This window comes from Heptranchias perlo, chromosome 12 (genome assembly GCF_035084215.1).
Source record: "Heptranchias perlo isolate sHepPer1 chromosome 12, sHepPer1.hap1, whole genome shotgun sequence".
Lineage (NCBI taxonomy): Eukaryota > Metazoa > Chordata > Chondrichthyes > Hexanchiformes > Hexanchidae > Heptranchias > Heptranchias perlo.
The window spans coordinates 42,763,578-42,782,623 of record NC_090336.1 but is presented as its reverse complement, the minus strand read 5'-3'; the positions used below and the strand labels follow the sequence as shown (position 1 = coordinate 42,782,623).

Here is a 19,046-nt window from a genome sequence, read left to right as displayed (position 1 = left end):
AGAGGGATAATGCATTACAAGCTGCAGAAAATATAATTGATGACTTTAGCTAGGGCAGTCTCAATCCAGTGGAATCCATACTGTAGGCAACTAAACATGGAATTGTGGGAGAGGTGAGCGCAGAGTTGAAAGACAACAACATGTTCAAGGACTTTGAAGAGGAAAAGGAAGTTGGAGAGGACAGAATGATTGAGAGTGGGTTTTTTGAAGTGGGGAGTATAACAATGGGCCAGAATTTGCTGGAGCAGAAAATCTCAACTGATACACAACTGGACATTCTGCTCCTACCTCTTGTAGGAATAATTAATGTACATTTTTGGACATAAGCTCTGAGTTCCCATTAACAAATGAACTGATTGTATAGATTGAGTGTTATTGCTGAATATTCCATTTTTAGGACCCAAACACACTTCCGAGATGATTAACTAGAAAATTCCAGTATTACAATACACACAGCTGAGGTTGGAGGTATATCAGAATTTAGTTTTGTATGTCAAGATATTTAATATATTTTCACTGTATTTGACTCATCAAGTTGTCCTACATTGACTAACCCATATAATATTATCCTGACAATCGCAAGGGTAAACTGCATCACTGGTTGCAAACCATTTAACTCTTCATTTACCAGAGATCAAAAAATAAATAACGCAAAGTTACAACTCCAACACAACTTTAAAATAAATGGGTTTAATGTCTGTTAGTGGTTAGTAGACAGTGAAATGTCAAATGAATGTACTTAGCGTTTGTCTGCTAATATCATTAACGGTGATTTCTACCTTTAAATTGGACCAAAAGGAATTGTCCAGTTCTGGGAATGGGAACCTTTACTGTGTTTGTGAGGTGTTTCAACCAGTCAGAGATTAGAAAAAGTGATTCATCCACTACGAACAATATGTAGTTCTGAGAGAATAAGGCTGTAACAACCAAAAATCCTCTGCTACATACCAGTTCTGCATTCAGATTTCAAGATGGACAAAATTATTATTGTATATCTATCTGGTTTAGTCTATGGATAAATGACAACCCTAAAAATGAAGGCTTTACAACTTTACTCATTTACATGCCCCATCAATTCTTTTGTTTTGCTAAAATCATTCCTTTTCTGGTTTACAGTTGTGAATCCTTCATCTCCTTAATATTTTCAAATGTTCTGAGCATAAAGTCAAATATCCTTTTCTTTCATTAGATTTTCTGAAGTTCCAAATGAGATCTTAAGTTTCTTCCTTTGTCTTAGCTCCTGAAATTAACATTTTTCAGCAGAAGTTGCCTTGGATGTGGAATTCATAAATCACAGCATGTTTCCTATTCACCTTGCACCTGAACACAATAGTTTGATTTGAAGCCAGCAACAGAAGAAGCTGTAAAACTGATTTCTTGACATAGACGTACAGATTACAACTCTGATCCTGGTATCAGTGACAAGAAATCGTTCTACCAGCTTGTCATTTTACTGTCCGCTATGTCTACATCTAGGTAGGACAGCTCTTCCTTAGTATCTTGCACACTGGCAGTAGTATTACTGGATAGTGAGGGAGATCGTTGACATCAGCTTCGGATGGAATAGGCTCACTCAACAATACCATCACATGAAGCCCCTTCCCATTGCTTCAGTACTTTAGAATCATGCTACAGGCAGCTTGAACTCCTCCCTATCCGACATCATAACATGCCAGCCACTGCAAGCAAAAATTTCCCAAATTTTGAAATGATCTAATCAATTTCATGCATAAGTCTGTACACCTCTGTGCTAATAAATATTTTTATGCTTTCATGAAAAGAATTACACGTTAACAAGGACACAAAATTGTATTTAAGGTTTTATTCTTTCATTTGGTGCAAAGATAAACTGTCAAAGGAAGAATAATGGAGTAAAAAAATATTTTTTTTGAACTGTATGCTTTGTCCTACGGCTCTAGATATACTTCCGTCCTCTGCTCCACCCTCCCCACAAGCGTACTGCTAATATTTTACTCAAATTCATATCTATGTTTTTAAATGTAACTTATCTGGTAGCCTGGGAAATGAGTGGAATGTGCCCTCCAGCTTGTCCCCATTTTATTTTCCAAATGCATTATGTCCCCTTCTTCCAGCTGCAAATCTCACAACTGCACTGATGCTCCCTGTCTCGGGTCCTTATATTTGATTGCACCTCTGTCTTACGAATAAATGAGATCAGGTGCTGCTGAGCAATAAGAAATGGCCTATAAGAGTCTTGGAAGCTGAGGGAGAAAAGTAACTAGGATTTTTATGCCACCGATCCTTGCAGTCTAAAACTGCGTTGAAAAAAAAAACGAGGAACTTCAACAAACTTGGAGCTTTCCCGTCGAGCAGGTAATGAAAATCCTTTTTTGTTGTTGTTGCAGAAATGACATGCTCAGATTCCCAGCAAGGTGGCAGTAGTGGCTTGCTGTTAGTGAGCCAAAAAGCTCCTTGCCTGACGTCAAGTGCTAATACAATTGACCAATCAGTGCTAAGATGATGGGAGGTAATTGGGTAATTGCATTTTTTTTCATCACAAGGAGAGAGAAAAAAAGTGAAACGGAAAAAGCAGTGCAAAGCTGGCAGCTGTGCCAAGTGCATGAGGACTTAAGACCTGATCACAGAAGATCAACCAGGATTTTAATTTAAAAAATCGAAAATCTTTGGGCTGGAATTTCTTCCATTTGACAAGGATCGCAGATCCTTCTGGTTATAGGGGTTGAAGATTTGGATCTGGAACTCTTTGGGATTTTTTCCACCCCCCCCCCTCCTCGGAAAACTAATTGACATTTTAAAGGTGTCAGCCAAAGTGATTATGTTCAGAGGAGAGATCAACTTGTAGATGGTTGTCTGGGAGCATATGCCGTGAGACAAGAGCTGCAAAGGGAGAGGGGGGAAAAAAGTAGAAGGATTAAAGCGTGGAAAAAAAAGGGAACTATAGAATCGCGATTAAGGCTGTGTTCTCTCCATCGGTGCCAAGATAGAGAGAATGAAAAAAAGGAGGAATGACGGGGATTAGATTGTTCTACAGCTGAACAAGAGGGGGGAATAAACATCTCCGCAGTGGGTTGGGATTGAAAGCTGTGGTTTACTGGAGGCTTAAGAACCGGGAAAAGGAAAAAAAAGATGAAATTCAGGATAGCAGTGGGCGATCTGATCACTGATAGAAGATGATAGAGAGAAAGAAGGGAGGAATTAAAAAACTGCAAGAAAAAAAAATCTTACCGCACTGCTTTGTGATTGGAAAATATAATCAGATCGGTGGAGGAGAAAAAGTTATAATGGGAGTAACATTTTTATAATCTTTTTAAAAAAATAGAGGCTTGTTGGGATTCAGAAACGAGCGGCTCGGATGACACGTTAAAAGATCCTGATTGATTGGGTGGCAAAAACAATCTAGTTGAATGGTGACGCTTTTGAGTTTGGAAAGAAGAAAGGAATATTTTTATTTTTTTAAAAAAAGAATAGGCTGAACGGAGAAGGTGGTGATCGCAAGGAAAGGACGGAGTGAATGAAGAACGTGCCTTTTGGATATTTCTGGGGGGGAAATGCCATGGCGGAAATTGATTTGAAATTGCAGATGTGCATTTTTGCTGAGGCGAGAGAAAAATCTGGGAACTAAAAGAAGATCGGGAACGGGACCAAGGGAAAAGAATCTGTGAGTTCGGCTCGATTTTCCTGTCTCTGAATTTATTTATTTATTCATTCATTCATTCATTCATTCTCTCCCCCCCTCCCCCCATAGGGGAATTGGAAAAAAAGATAAGTTTTATTTTTCCAAGCTTTCGAGCTTCGTTTGGGTTTGAGAGCTAAGGTGTCGGAATGGAAGAATTTACTTTCTGCGGTTAACCCTTTCCTCTCCGGGAAGCCGCTGGTTTACTGCAGTTTCCTAATGAGCTGCAGATAATGAGACCGCCGGCTTTCCTAAAGCCGGCCTTTAACTCTCTTATCGGTGTTCCAACACAAGCGCTATGTAATTCCTTAAAGCGTGACTATAAAATACTTTGCAATCCTCGACTTCCCAGTCAACAAAAAATAAGATGCCTCGGGGTTATTCAGATTTTTTTTTAATGAAGTACTGCTAATATCTAGGAGGTTTTATATGCGTAGGCACATTTTTGTACTGAAGAGAATTAAAACATGAGCCTCCTGTGCTAGGAATTATTGTAAGGTATTTGGAGGGTGAACTGCGATAAACGGTTGAGTTCCAAAATACCATGACAGCACTTAGCCTCCAGCATTTTCCGATCAGTTCGGCGTATTCGCAGCAAAAATAGAACGAGGAGTTTCTTTATCACTCTTAACACTGGAATATTTTCAGTTTACTTACTTTTGAAACGATATTTGTACTCGCTTGAAATTATTTGTTGACAACAATCCTATTGGCAATGCAGGCATCTATCCGTTTATTAAATATGAGTGGTCATCAAGAATTTTCTTCCACTTTATTTATACACTGGATAAATGCTACATCAGTCTGGAAGACTTATTGAGAAGAAATATTAATACAAGGACTTAATTGGCATTGGACATGCTCTCTGGTTAATTAAGAATGTACCAGCCATAGAGAAAGGTATTCAGTCTGTCCGAAGTCTCAACCACAAATAATTCTCTTGTATTTCTAGGATTATGTTGGTAATGAGAAAAAGAACAGCACTAATAGTATTAACTGCACATTAAGAAATATTTGATTTAATCAACTTTCAAAGTGTTCCACAGATTGAGAATGGCATTCACACTTTGTTAGGGGGTATTTTGTGTGTAATCAACTGTGATTTGTAACTAAATTAATGTATTATTAGGAAATATTAAGCTCCACATCTATGCAGAAAGGAAAGATTAGATATGAATGTACATAGTTACACAGAAACAGGCCATTCTACCCAACTGATCTATGCCGGCGTTTACGCTACACATGGACCTCCTCCCTTCCCTCTTCATCGAACCCTGATGTAATACTTGGCAATAACTAATATTTAACAGTTGTTTAGCACATGAGATGCCAATGCTATTATTACAATTTGTGACACTTCAATTTAAAAAAATCTTTTGATAGTCTTACAATATGCTATAGACCAAGTAATATGATAAATAATCAAAAAACATTTGTATTTTGTTACACATTTGTGAAATTTTAGAATTTATTGAACATTTTAAAAAAGTCAAGTCTCTTGTGTAATATTATAAATATTGTTACTGCTGAAGATTATTTTGCATTTATTTCCCAAAGGGATTCAGTGTTTCTTAATTATTCAGAGTGTTTAAGATCTCAAATCCTTTTTTAGTCTATATGTCTGATAAGGATAGCAATTTTTAATTTATAATAATGAGAGCAGTACCACCTTGTAATATATTCTTAATGAACCCTTCAGGGTCAATGTGCATCATCTTGCAGAAATGTATAGAATTAAATTATGAAAATAATATCGAAATACAAGGATATTATTAATCAGCATTTTTTCCTTAATTATTCTTGGAGGTGCCATGAGGGAGCAAGCTGGTTGTGGAATTTATCTCTGTGACTGTTTTTTTTCTCAGTCCTGTTAAATGAAATTCGAGGACCACATTCAAACTTGTAATTAAAACCAAAAGTTTTTTAAGCTTCAAAACTGATTAACCTAACTCATGGTTACTCTGCACACGGGCTTAGAACAATGCATTGTACAATTTAATTTAATGATATTCATAGAGTTAATCTTGTTTGACTTTATTGCATTTGCCCTCTTATCATAAATTATGCTGAGCATACTAACATCAGTGGATCTTCACTGCTGTAACATATGTGACCTATTTCTGGACTTCATTGGTCTGCCAATGCAAAGTAAGGTACAAATTTAAAAAAAAATTTAGGCCATTTCTATGCAGTGTCCAAATGTGAATTCCAGATTGATTACACAATACCCACAGCATCGTAATTTTGTCAGGGTAATTTGGTAGTCCTATTAATATCCTATCCTCATTAATGGCATCAAAACTTCAGATTTAAGGGATTCCACCACCAAAGCTTGAGATTATGGAAGCTGCTGGTTTCAATTTGAATTCTTTAAAATTGATTTATTTTGTTTTAAATTCTCTTTAGAACTTTGAGTGACTTCTAGTTTTTTTTAATGATTAAAATACCTCCTACCCTTCGTTTGATGGTGTCAAATATATTTGCATGTGAAGTAATTTGATTTAAATGTAAATGAAAGTTTAAAAAAAAACTCCATTTGAAAAGATGTAACCCAACAGATAGTCTTTTGAGGTTCGTCGAAGGCACGTTTTTTTACTTTGAGGATCGCAGTAATTTTTCTATACCAAACCTAGACATAATATGTTTTCTATTTTGATTATTCTGCACATGAATCCTTTTTTAATGTTCTTTTATAAATTGTGGCAAAGTATATGTTTGTAAAATAGAATTTGAATGTAATTTAGTGAGAGATTTATTTTACTGTGAATGGCTGTGTAAACCTTGAAGATAAGTTCAACTCTTAGCTGTAATCAGCATGCTTGTGAAACTTCTCTAGTGTGCATGACCTGGAGAATGGGAGATACATGTTTTGGGTATTCCCCCTTTCTCTTATTGGGGAACTCATTGTGATGATGTCTTGATGCGATTCCTGAGATTATAGGTGATTTAAGTGTAAAGCCTTGATTTTAGCATTAAATAAAGAGGCAAAGAGATTTTATGTTGGTGTTCTTACTACAAAGTTGAGCAACAGTATCCCACATTTCAGGATTTGGACTCAAGACAAGATTATTTAGAGAAATATTATTTCTTATTCTTGTTGAAGTAAATAGATGTCTGCTTGATATGGAGATCCTTCAGGACTATAATAGAAATATTGAACACTACAATGTTATATCTTATTCATATGAAAACTCTTTTGCTGAGGTTATGGAATGTGCTCTTTCAAATGAAGCACTACAACTTTTCTTGGTATTGCCCGTTTTGAAATAATTTGTGGGATGAGTCAAAACAGGGGATGAATGAAGATTAGATTGTATATTCATCAGCACTTAAAGTCTTCCTGGATAACAATCTATTTGTTTTCTTACGAAGTCTCCTGTACTATGTGTATGTTTATTGGGCAGGTTCAAAGAAAAGATGGGAACCAAGGCTACTGGTGACACTAGGACTATTCTGTCTAAGGAGAATCCGCTTGAGTGATGAAAAGCAAATACTTATTCTTGACTAGGGGATATAATTGAGGAGGAATCTGTTGCAGATTTTCACTCTGTTCCAGGTATTCTCTTGGAATCAGTGTCAATTGTCACTCTTGTAAGCAGATCCTGCGCTCCTTGCAATCATGAGTTTATCTTTATTGTGCAATATGTAGTCTCATGATAGCATGTCTCAGGACTATAACAATGAAAGCCTTGAGTTATATGAACTGGATACCATAATTCTGCTTGTGTGACAACTTGCACTCCGCCAATCACCTCAAAGGCAGACTGATTAACACTTTAATGAGACTGACTGTAAAGTAAAGTAATTTGATGATTCACACCTCACTGTGTCTCATTAAAGTGTAGGAAACATTATGTAGAGAAAAAACAAAACATGGCACACACTCCCTGTTAGCAGGCTAAATAATACCTTCCTGGTTAATCATCCCTCTAATTCTGACCAGTTTTGAGCTCTAGATGAGAAATATTTCTCTCTCCAGGTCAGGCTGCCTGCCATGACTTTACCAAGCTACCCCAGACTATTCTGTATACTTGTCTTTGTGTTTCCTACCTGGACATAATGTCGGCACTTTGACCTCTGACTCTCTGCCTGTCTGGGGTTGGCAATTAAACTGGTGAAGGTTCCCTGGCAACTAACCCCCACTGAGCTCAAATGAACAGGGTTATCCGAACAGTAATAGGTGTGGAAGATCACTGGGCTGTTAAATGAATTTCCTTCGTCTCAAGCAATCTGGATAGATACTTCATTTGGTTTCCAAATCACATCTCTCTGCATTGCTGTTCAGACTTTAAGCCCCTGAGAACAAAATTTAACTTTAATAGTAATATTTTAATGTAAAGTATTTGAAATTCCTTCTGTGATGAAACAGTCAAAAATCCCAAAACATGATATTATGCAATATCATGTTTTGAAGTGATCCAATGAGCTCATGCAGCCTAAAGAAAGTAGAAAGCTCCAGAATTGAGCTCAGTGGACTTGTGATAAATTTATATATAATGTTTTTGAACCCCAGAGTTTAAACTCATCTTATGTTATAGTAAACTTTACTCATCAGCTAAAATGGAAAACTTGAGACATTCATTGATCTTAGACAAAGGAACAGTTAAGATTCAGACAGGAAAAATCAGAGTAAAACTGAATAATCACCAAAGATATTATTTGAATATTGTTGAAACATTATTGAAATAGATTACCCAGAAGAGTGTCAATGGTTGTGGAAGAGTCACTACAGGCTGAAGCACAATAGAAAAATCCTTAGGACTATGTACAGAATAAGCATTATGACCTTGTTACAGCATAATTGATGGTTCCAAGAAGAGTGAAGGAATCTTTTGATGTCTGGGTGCTTGGGTACAATGAAGAACTACTGAGGTTAGTCTTGAGTAACAGATAATCCTTGAAATTAATAACCTTCGCGGAAAGGGATTGTTTTGAGGGCAGAAGTTGCATCATTTTACATTGAGCATAGGGTGCATGCCATGAAGTCTCAATATAATAAGCACTGAGCACAATCAGCCTTTGAATTATGTGGTGTAGATCTCGAATATCTGAAGTAGGGCATCTTAAACATGATTCAAAACTGTGACTGGAGAAAGTGGAATTGAGATAATAAATTGAAATGTGGGGGTCATCCTTTAACAAATCCAAGATAAGAGACCTGGATAACTTTGCACAACTAATGATAAATTGTCCACAAGACTGGGAGTAGACAGTGTTATGAAGAAAGTGATGTTAGTAGAATACTAGTATCAGTAATGGTGGCCATGAAACTACCGCATTGTCGTTAAAAACCCATCTGGTTCACTAATGTCCTTTAGGGAAGGAAACCTGTTGTCATTACCCGGTCTGGCCTATATGTGACTCCAGTCCCACAGCAATGTGGTTGATTCTTAATTGCCCTCTGAAATGGCCTAGGAAGCCACTCAGTTGTACAATCTCGCTTAAAAAAAAAGTCATAATAAGAATAAAACCGGACGGACCACCCGGCATCGGACCACTAGGCACCGGACACGACAAAGGCAAACCAAGCCCAGTCGACCCTGCAATGTCCTCCTCACTAACATCTGGGGACTTGTGCCAAAATTGGGAGAGCTGTCCCACAGACTAGTCAAGCAACAGCCTGCCATAGGCATACTCACAGAATCATACCTTTCAGCCAACGTCCCAGACTCTTCCATCACCATCCCTGGGTATGTCCTGTCCCACCGGCAGGACAGACCGACCAGAGGTGGCGGTACAGTGATATGCAGTCAGGAGGGAGTGGCACTGAGAGTCCTCAAAATTGACACTGGACCCCATGAAATCTCATGGCATCTGGTCAAACATGGGCAAGGAAACCTCCTGCTGATTACCACCTACCGCCCTCCCTCAGCTGATGAATCAGCCCTCCTCCATGTTGAACACCACTTGGAGGAAGCACTGAGGGTAGCAAGGGCACAGAATGTATTCTGGGTGGGGGACTTCAATGTTCATCACCAAGAGTGGCTCAGTAACAGCACTACTGACCGAGCTGGCTGAGTCCTGAAGGACATAGCTGCCAGACTGGGCCTGCGGCAGGTGGTGAGCGAGCCAACACGAGGGAAAAACTTACTTGACCTCGTCCTCACCAATCTACCTGTCGCGAATGCATCTGTCCATGACCGTATTAGTAGGAGTGACCACCGCACAGTCCTCGTGGAGCCGAAGTCCCGTCTTCGCACTGAGGACACCATCCAACGTGTTGTGTGGCACTGCCACCGTGCTAAATGGGATAGATTCAGAACAGATCTAGCAGCTGAAAACTTGGCATCCATGAGGTGCTGTGGGCCATCAGAGCAGCAGAATTGTATTCCAGCACGATCTGTAACCTCATGGCCCGGCATATTCCTCACTCTACCATTACCAACAAACCAGGAGATCAACCTTGGTTCAATGAGGAGTGTAGAAGAGCATGCCAGGAGCAGCACCAGGCGTACCTAAAAATGAGGTGCCAAACTGGTGAAGCTATAACTCAGGACTACATGCATGCTGAACAGCGGAAGCAACATGCTATAGACAGAGCTAAGCGATTCCACAACCAACGGATCAGATCAAAGCTCTGCAATCCTGCCACATCCAGTCGTGAATAGTGGTGGACAATTAAACAACTAACGGGAGGAGGAGGCTCTGCAAACATCCCCATCCTCAATGATGGCGGAGTCCAACACATGAGTGCAAAAGACAAGGCTGAAGCGTTTGCAACCATCTTCAGCCAGAAGTGCCGAGTGGATGATCCATCTTGGCCTCCTTCTGCTATCCCCACCATCACAGAAGCCAGTCTTCAGCCAATTCGATTAACTCCACGTGATATCAATAAACGGCTGAGTTCACTGGATCCAGCAAAGGCTATGGGCCCCGACAACATCCTGGCTGTAGGTGCTGAAGATTTGTGCTCCAGAAGTAGCTGCGCCTCTAGCTAAACTGTTCCAGTGCAGCTACAACACTGGCATCTACCCGACAATGTGGAAATTGCCCACGTATGTCCTGTCCATAAAAAGCAGGACAAATCCAATCTGGCCAATTGCTGCCCCATCAGTCTACTCTCAATCATCAGCAAAGTGATGGAAGGTGTCGTCGACAATGCTATCAAGCGGCACTTACTCACCTGCTCACCGATGCTCAGTTTGGGTTCTGCCAGGACCGCTCGGCTCCAGACCTCATTACAGCCTTGGTCCAAACATGGACAAAAGAGCTTAATTCTAGAGGTGAGGTGAGAGTGACTTCCCTTGACATCAAGGCAGCATTTGACCGAGTGTGGCACCAAGGAGCCCTTGTAAAGTTGAAGTCAATGGGAATCAGGGGAAAACTCTCCAGTGGCTGGAGTCATACCTAGCACAATGGAAGATGGTAGTGGTTGTTGGAGACCAATCATCTCAGCCCCAATGCATTGCTGCAGGAGTTCCTCAGGGCAGTGTCCTCGGCCCAACCATCTTCAGCTGCTTCATCAATGACCTTCCCTCCATCATAAGGTCAGAAATGGGGATGTTCGCTGATGATTCAGTTTCATTCGCAACCCCTCAAATAATGAAGCAGTCCGAGCCCGCATGCAGCAAGACCTGGACAACATCCAGGCTTGGGCTGATAAGTGGGAGGCAATGACCATCTCCAACAAGAGAGAGTCTAACTACCTCCACTTGACCTTCAACGGCATTACCATCGCCGAATCCCCCACCATCAACATCCTTGGGCTGACTATTGACCAGAAACTCAACTGGACCAGCCATATAAATAGTGGCTACAAGAGCAGATCAGAGGCTGGGTATTCTACGACGAGTGACTCACCTCCTGACTCCCCAAAGCCTTTCCGCCATCTGCAAGGCACAAGTCAGGAGTGTGATGGAATACTCTCCACTTGCCTGGATGAGTGCAGCTCCAACAACACTCAAGAAGCTCGACACCACCCAGGACAAAGCAGTCCGCTTGATTGGCACCCCATCCACCACCCTAAACGTTCACTCCCTTCACCACTGGCGCAGTGTGTACCATCCATAGGATGCACTGCAGCAACTCGCCAAGGCTTCTTTGACAGCACCTCCCAAACGACCTCTACCACCTAGAAGGACAAGAGCAGCAGGTACATGTGAACAACACCACCTGCACGTTCCCCTCCAAGTCACACACCATCTCGACTTGGAAATATATCGCCGTTCCCTCATTGTCGCTGGGTCAAAATCCTTGAACACCCTTCCTAACAGCACTGTGGGAGAACCTTCACACACTGACTGCAGCGGTTCAAGAAGGTGGCTCACGACCACCTTCTCGAGCAATTAGGGATGGGCAATAAATGCTGGTCTTGCCAGCGATGCCCACATCCCATGAACAAATTTTTTAAAAATCCTAGAAATTAAGAAGTTGACTTTCATGGCTCAGTTTGAATGAAAAGATAAAGGACTTAGTTTTGTTCCCTGGACAGGTAGTGAAGATGAAAGATCATCCTTGCTTCTGAGGAGCCTTCAGGAGGTCCTGAAAATTTTGCACTAAGATGTCAACTCTGGAGAAACTCAGAGTTGATTGATGGGTTCCAACTGTGAAGACTTGTCATCCACTTAGAGAGATGCAGTATAGTCTGCCAAATGAGCCAGCCACTTTCTCTAGGGTTTCTTGATAATTTTTCAATAATGGATAAAAAGCTTTTGGACATCCAGAAGAATATTGAAGAACCCTCCAAATGCCAAGCATATGAATGAAAACACACCAAAAAAAAATGTTTTTGATTAATTCTTTTAACGTGATCCTGACATAGCACATGCTGGAAAAGTGCAAATTTGATGTATTTTTTAGAATCTGTGATTAAAAACATATAAGTTTCTCAGAAACGAAGAACATTCTTCTGACATTACCAAATAAGTATACTAGTGACTTCCACTTAATAGATGGATATCAAAAACAAGATATCAGAATGTCACAGTTCTACTTCATACAAATACATGTAAGAGGTTCAGTGAAATATTGCAGCCATCACCTGTTGTGTGGCCAAAGGGGTCAGTGTTATCGGCAGCCCAGTTTTTCTGCAATGCTGAGATAATGAGGAACAGAGGAAATAGGCTCCTCTATACTGTTAGATTTAATGTGCAACCTTGCCAATGTTGGTATATGTTTTTATGATGGTGGCGAGGAACATTGGGGATCACTACTTCTGTTGGAACATTTTCTTTTGAAAAGGTGTGCAATGAAACCAGGCCATGTAGTTAAAGCAGCTCAGTAGGAATTAAACAAACAGAAATGGATCCATATTTTGGCTGTCAATGAGAAAGGATGGGGTTGCTCCTTGACTTTGGTCTGTTATAACTTAATAGAATTAGTTACTAATAATCGCTATTTGTAAATATTATTTAACAATGAATAAAAACAACTGAAAAATTATCCAACTCCGCTAACACCAATAACTATCATTTGTCTTGCAATAAAGATACATCTTTGCATACTCAACAAGAGGAAGATAAGCATACTGAAAAGAAAAAGGAAATTTGTCAGGGGTACGGGGGAGACCCAAAGGTGCAGTCAAACAGAAGGACTTTTGAAGGCAGAGAGAGAAGAAGTAAGCTGAAGTGGTTTTGGGAGGGAATCCCAAGTGGCAAGACCATTGTGACTGTTGGATTGAGGAACAAGCAGTAACCATAAGTGGAAGAGTGGAGCGACTCTATGGAAAGATTTAAAAATCAAGACAAGTATCTTGAAGTTAATTTGATGGGGGACAAGGAACCAGTTGAGCTTGGGATGAGCAATGGTGATGGGTGTGCCAGATTTATGTGTGGGAAAGAACATGGACTACAGAATTCTGGATTAAGTAGTAGTTCTGGATCAATAATGCAGAAGCCAAATCACAAAAGTTATGTTCAAAGATGCCAGGGACCCAGTTACAACTGTGGCAACGTAAGAAAGTGCAATACATTAGTAACACTGCATTAACTGTTTTTTTCTGAATAGCTCAAGGTTTATTTTTAATACCATTTTAATTACTATCTCCCTTGATTGTAGACCTGTCCAGGTAAAACCAGGCAATGAAAGATTTGGTTCCTGACTATGTTAATTTAAATATAAGATGTCTGAGGAGGAGTTTCAATTCTCTACAGATAAGATTTGAGTGTTACTTTTTGACTAGATCTGCCACTTATGAACAAAAGCTAATTATGAAACAGCATGAGGCAAAACCTATGCATGAGTGGGCTCAAAGGATTGCCAGTCACCAGGTCATCAATTCCCTAACCAAATCTCTTACCCACACTGTAAAAGTATCTGCATAAGTATTTCAAGGAGAGGCATGAGAATTATTGGTAATTCTGTGAGTAGGAATTGATTTTGTAGCAGTGACTTAAGATCCAATACAGTTCTTCTTGGGTCTGAATGCAGAATGATGATAATTAGGAATTTACGCAATACAGGAAAGATTTGAGGTAATTTGCTGCTGCCTTGCTGATTCCAATGTAATAAAAGAGGTGTGGGGAATAAATAAGGGGTTAAAATAATTCAAGCCTCCCCATGGGGATTGTAATTGGCTTAATAGATTTAGGCCCCACACCACAGTGTTTGCAACTCGCATATGGAATTACTTTAATTAGTATTGGGTGTTTAAGTTTCTAATCTGTTAACCTTTTGTTGATAATTTTCAATTATCTGACAAAGGTAAAATAAGTCTATTCATTAATATTAAGTCAGGCTTATGGGAGTAACTTTCCAAGTTCACATAAGCAGCTGTAGACCTCACCTGCTGTCAGCACATTTCAGAAAATTGCAGGGATTTTCTGACCTGCATTGGCCAAGGTTTTTCACTGCCCGTGCATATTTGAAAAATCACCCCATATATTTGTTTTATATTTTTACTGCATTGAAATAATGTAGTATAATATTGACTGAGAAACCTTCTCGACAGTTGAGGACTAATCTAACTTGTATGAAGTTTTAATTATAACATATGTTCATTCTTTTAACACATGGTGGATAGTGTAATTATTACATCCAGTCATGTAAAGGAGTGTACTTTCCATGGAAGAACCCGCATGACTAAACATATGGAGAGGCAGAGTATTCTGCAAGTATTTCTCCATTAAAGTATACTTGCAGACAAGTGTGAATAAGAAGTAAGACACATGGCAGCAAAACATAAGCATTTCATGAACAATCTGGACCCTGACGTTAGGTTGGTGCCATTTATGATCTACCACTCAGAACTGTGTAAATGATATATGCTAGGTTCCCAATTCCTTTGTAATTACCCTGTAGTAATGGAGTTAGTTTTCAGTCCTGCGCCAAAATTTCAGAAGAGCTGAGTTCCAATATGTTGTTATTTTCACCCTAGGTCGTTCATGTGATTCACATTTTAAAATATGTAATCTGGAATATACTTTTGTTTTTGTACACATGTGTGGTGTAAAGGAGGACAATTCATGATGACAGTAATAAAAGAATATGAAACAAGCTGTGGACTGGCATGGCTGGTTCTAAATTCTACGTATTCCATTGGATTAAAGGCCATATCAATTGCATAAAATGTCTTGTTGAGATATGTAATCTGAAAGGATCAACACTGTTACAACAGTTTGTTATGTGGCAAATCTATTCAATGTCGACAAATATCAAATGGTTAGTATAGGAGCAAGGAACTAAAATTGAGTGGAACAGAGAGCACTGATCAGAAAAGGCAAGCAAGTGATTGGGTTGTAATAGCACTGAATACAAATCAGAGATGATAATGTTATTTGAAAAAAACGCTGGTTAGACCACTTCCCCCTCTCTTTCCCCCCCCCCCGCCCCCCCAATCCCCCATCTGGAAATCTCAGTGCACTGGTAAATAAATCACGGGAATTACATTTTATGCTTGAGTGAATAAAGCATAGGGCAGTTACAATACCGCCAGGTATGAGCAAATCTAATTAGGAAGTTGATCCAAATTGTTCAAAAACTAGAGTGTATGTTGTTCATTGGAGTGTCAGTAGGCTGCATGATTGCACCACTTACCCAATGAAGCTCGCTGGAGGACCAAAGCATGTTACTGGTTGGGCCTCATTGAAATAAAATCGGCAAATGAGCACTGACAGACAGGTGAGGGGTGAACCTGGCAGCTCATCCGCAGAGCTGAGCCAGCAGAATTTTGTTAAGGGAGGGGTACGGAAGGACCAGCAGCGGGCGGGAAGATGATTTCTTCCATACAATGACAAAAACTTGCATTTATATAGCGTCTTTAACAGAGTAAAACATTTCAAAATGCTCACTGTGAAATGATAATACTATAAAAGGCTCAAAATTAAGCACAGGACCAAAGTCAATAGGAGTAATTTTAACTCCAGGGCAGAACACGTGGGCAGACCATCCATGAGATGCAGCAGGAGGCCTGATCCACCTTAACAGCCGGGCCACATGTAAATGGAGCTGCCCACCCCAATTGGGTGTCCAGAGGCCGCTCACCGGATTTGGGCCGGCGCAACATTGGGCAGTCCGGAGGTCGCCTGGTTTGGAAGCAAGATAAGTCGTCTGAGGAGGGGGGTGTTTGGGGGGTTTTGGGAACATGGAAGAAAGGAGGTCGGAGTTGGCAACAGCCCAAACTAATTTTGTGAGGGCGGCAGTAGCACTCCTGGTCTTCCTGGTCCCCACAAAGTTTCTTTACTTGCCTTTGGAGGGACTCTGCTTCTGGTCCGACAGCTTCTACTGAGCAGGGTGTCCACAGCAGACCCTCTGCCCAATAGGCTGTAAAAATGCCTTTGGGGTCCTATATTGTTAAGATAGCTACAGGGTGTTAAAAGTGCAATAGTTTGATTTTAACTCGCGTACCAACCGTTTTCTGCTGATCAGAGGGAGTTAAAATCCCTCCTGATGTATTTTTTATATGGATCAAGATCAAGAGTATGGGTTTTATATAGTGGAACCCACATTTTAGTGTGCGAGAGACTGCCTACCCAGTTATATTGACCACCAAATCTCCATTCCAGTAATATATAAATTACAGTTGAATATCTATATTAGGATAAACACCTCTGGGACTAAGAAAGTTGCAGACAGATTTCACCATACCAGACAGATGTTATGAAGCCATTTAAGGATCAAAATTGAAAGGAATAGGATTGGTAGCTGATAAACACCACTGTCTGTATGAAAACCCAAAGGACTGCTAACGTTTTAGATGAATTCACACGATTGCTTTCTTCATATATGTCCTTGGTCAGATTGCGTGCTTTCCTACATTAGCCTCTGGTTCCCTACTCTAGCAAGATTAAATGCTGCAATTGAATTTATAGCTACAGTATTGGAGCATTTGTTGTCTGTTGGTGAGAATGAGGAGGTGAATGATTAAAGCAATAGCTTAGAACAGCCTACGCTATTATCAATACTGATACTATGGTCCAGATTGTAAAAGATTGTAAGTCTGTCACAATTTTGAAATGATTTTTGAAGCATTTAAAGGGGAAATTTTGTAGAGCAGCTTCTATGTAAAGATTGCATCTTTGAAACTTTTCAAGCACAATATTTCAGTAAATATATCAGTTGATTTGCAGGCTTGTGATGTTCAGGGTAGTGTCTATTGGACACTTTGTGCGCACAAATATTAGGTATTCAAGCCAGATATTTCTGATGACCATATGAAGAAAACATTTTGTCAGTCAGTTTACTAAACTTGCAGTTTTTTAAAATTTATATTGTTGCTTCCAATCTGTTTTTCAGAAGACTACAAAAGAAATCCTTTTGTATGAGGAAAAGCAATGTCATTTCTGTCTCAGTACCATTGAGATATCTTGGAAGCTAAGCTTAGTTCTTGTCAAAACAATTTTGAATACATGGCCCAATTTTTCACCCAGCTTTAGGTTCCATCTACATGGATGTCTTCTCCACTCTTGTAGCTGTATAAACTTCTGTGAAATGAGTTTGACCAGACTGCATCTACTTCTTGGGGGACACACCCTTATGTTCACATCCCTTTATGGCCTTGCCTCTCCTTATCTCTGTAACCTCTCCCAGTATTACAGCCCTCCGAAAACTCTGTTTTCATCCAACTCTGGCCTCTTGTGCACCCCCCATTCCCTTCACTTCACCATTGGCAACTGTGCCTTCAGCCGTCTTGAACGTCAACTCCGGAATTCATTCCCTAAACCGTTCATTACTTTACACTCTCTCCTTTTTCAAGACCATAGAAACATAGGAACAGGAGTAGGCCATTCAGCCCCTCATGCCTGCTCTGCCATTTGATAAGATCATAGCTGATCTGTGATCTAACTCCATATACCCGCCTTTGGCCCATATCCCTTAATACCTTTGATTGCCAAAAAGCTATCTATCTCAGATTTAAATTTAGCAATTGAGCTAGCATCAATTGCCTTTTGCGGAAGAGAGTTCCAAACTTCTACCACCCTTTGTGTGTAGAAATGTTTTCTAATCTCGCTCCTGAAAGGTCTGGCTCTAATTTTTAGACTGTGCCCCCTACTCCTAAAATCCCCAACCAGCGGAAATAGTTTCTCTCTATCCACCCTATCCGTTCCCCTTAATATCTTAAAAACTTCGATCAGATCGCCCCTTAACATTCGAAACTCCAGAGAATACAACCCCAATTTGTGTAGTCTCTCCTCGTAACTTAACCCTTGAAGTCCGGGTATCATTCCAGTAAACCTACACTGCACTCCCTCCAAAGCCAATATGTCCTTCCGAAGGTGCGGCGCCCAGAACTGCTCATAGTACTCCAGGTGCGGTCTAACCAGGGTTTTGTATAGCTGCAGCATAACTTCTGCCCCCTTGTACTCCAGTCCTCTAGATATAAAGGCCAGCATTCCATTAGCCTTATTGATTATTTTCTGCACCTGTTCATGACACTTCAATGATCGATGTACCTGAACCCCAAGGTCCCTTTGGACATCCACTGTTTTTAACTTTTTACCATTTAGAAAGTACCCTGTTCTATCCTTTTTTGATCCAAAGTGGATGACCTCACATTTGTCTACATTGAATTCCATTTGCCACAGTTTTGCCCATTCACCTAATCTATCAATATCGCTTTGTAATTTTATGTTCTCATCTACACTGCTTACAATGCCACCAATCTTTGTGTCATCGGCAAACTTAGATATGAGACGTTCTATGCCTTCATCTAAGTCGTTAATAAATATTGTGAATAATTGAGGCCCCAAGACAGATCCCTGCGGGACTCCACTAGTCACATCCTGCCAGTGTGAGTACCTTCCCATTATCCCTACTCTCTGTCGTCTTTCGCTCAGCCAACTTCCTAACCAAGTCCGTACTTTTCCCTCGATTCCATGGGTTTCTCTCTTAGCTAACAGTCTCTTATGTGGGACCTTATCAAATTCCTTCTGGAAGTCCATATAAATAACATCCATTGACATTCCCCTGTCCACTACTCTAGTCACCCCTTCAAAAAATTCAATCAGGTTTGTCA

General features: G+C 40.1%; 1 protein-coding gene across 10 annotated transcripts in view; it reads left to right on the top strand.

Moving 5' to 3' along the window:
- The window catches only part of LOC137327994 (leucine-rich repeat-containing protein 4C-like), a 542,247-nt gene that overhangs the window by 424,266 nt on the left and 98,935 nt on the right, over positions 1–19,046 (top strand). Inside the window, exon 1 of one of the 10 annotated variants that reach the window (XM_067994043.1) lies at positions 2,557–3,640. The exons of the other annotated variants lie outside the window; for them this stretch is intronic. The gene's annotated coding sequence lies outside the window, so the exon portion shown is untranslated. Of the gene's footprint in view, positions 1–2,556; positions 3,641–19,046 lie in introns of those variants that run through there. 10 annotated transcript variants of the gene reach the window in all.